The sequence below is a fragment of the Branchiostoma floridae genome, chromosome 8, assembly GCF_000003815.2.
Source record: "Branchiostoma floridae strain S238N-H82 chromosome 8, Bfl_VNyyK, whole genome shotgun sequence".
NCBI lineage: Eukaryota > Metazoa > Chordata > Leptocardii > Amphioxiformes > Branchiostomatidae > Branchiostoma > Branchiostoma floridae.
In genome coordinates this window covers 4,759,129-4,760,426 of record NC_049986.1, presented here as the reverse complement: position 1 = coordinate 4,760,426, position 1,298 = coordinate 4,759,129, and the positions used below count along the sequence as shown (strand labels likewise).

Here is a 1,298-nt window from a genome sequence, read left to right as displayed (position 1 = left end):
GGTATCGTCATATTTCTTTGATCTTTCGTCTTGTATCCTTTGATACTTCGCCGTCTGTGTGTTCCCGCTCGCGTTCACACGTCAGATTCGCCCATTATGCTAATGTGGTACTCACAAGGAAAGTCTCGTCATTTTAGACTTATCTTTTGATAAATGTAAGAATAAAATCCACCATAGTCTGAAGTTCATATCATTTTGTCTTTGTAACAATTTATTTAGAAAGTTTTTGTGATGTAATCAATGAGCACAGTATATTAAGCCACAGTATTTCATTACGGGCAGTTAAACATGGTATATGTAACTAGAAAAGAGAGTTATAGCCCTTATTTCTAAAGGGATATCCGAAGGATATATCTATACAGTAAAACCTGTATTAGCGGCCACCTTTGCATACCGGCCACCTGCCCATAGTGTGCAGGTTCCTTTTGTCGGTCCCTTGGATTCGTAATGATTAAGAAATAGGCTTAGCGGCCACCTGTCCTACGCGGCCACGGCCACACGACTTCCGGTCCCGCAGGTACAAAAACACTACCGATTACGGCCACGCGGACCGCTGATCTATGTTTCGGCACGCGTTCGGTCATATACAGCGGCCGTATCGTCACCCTACGCCGGATTTAAAACCTCTTTGACTTATTTTCAAAACAAAACTTCCTAAACTGGCGCTACCCATTCCCGCTGGCAAACGAGGTCATATAAGGTCAATAGACGACACCAATATTACGGAGGTAAATTGTGTTAAAGTTACATTCTAATACACTATCGCTTAGGTTAAATTACATCACAAAAACTTTCTAAATAAATTGTTACAAAGACAAAATGATATGAACTTCAGACTATGGTGGATTTTATTCTTACATTTATCAAAAGATAAGTCTAAAATGACGAGACTTTCCTTGTGAGTACCACATTAGCATAATGGGCGAATCTGACGTGTGAACGCGAGCGGGAACACACAGACGGCGAAGTATCAAAGGATACAAGACGAAAGATCAAAGAAATATGACGATACCGGTCTCTTTAGACAATGATCAACTGTAGAACATCTAAAACTTTTTATAGCTTTTGTTTTCTTAATACATATAGTGTAAAAATCATTGCAGTACATGTACAGTACTGTATTATGTGAATAAAGATCAGTGGGTACTAGAACCATGTGTAACTTATTGCTTCGTGGTCAATTCATTAGCATATTCTCTATAGTGGCCACCTCTCTATAGTGGCCAATTTTGACCAGTCCCTTGAGTGGCCGCTATAGACAGGTTAGACTGTATATCAAAAATCACGATGATCTGTCA

General features: G+C 39.7%; 1 protein-coding gene across 1 annotated transcript in view; it reads right to left on the bottom strand.

Moving 5' to 3' along the window:
* LOC118421141 (E3 ubiquitin-protein ligase UBR4-like) overlaps positions 1-1,298 on the bottom strand; it is a 72,750-nt gene that overhangs the window by 40,679 nt on the left and 30,773 nt on the right. The window lies entirely within an intron of this gene.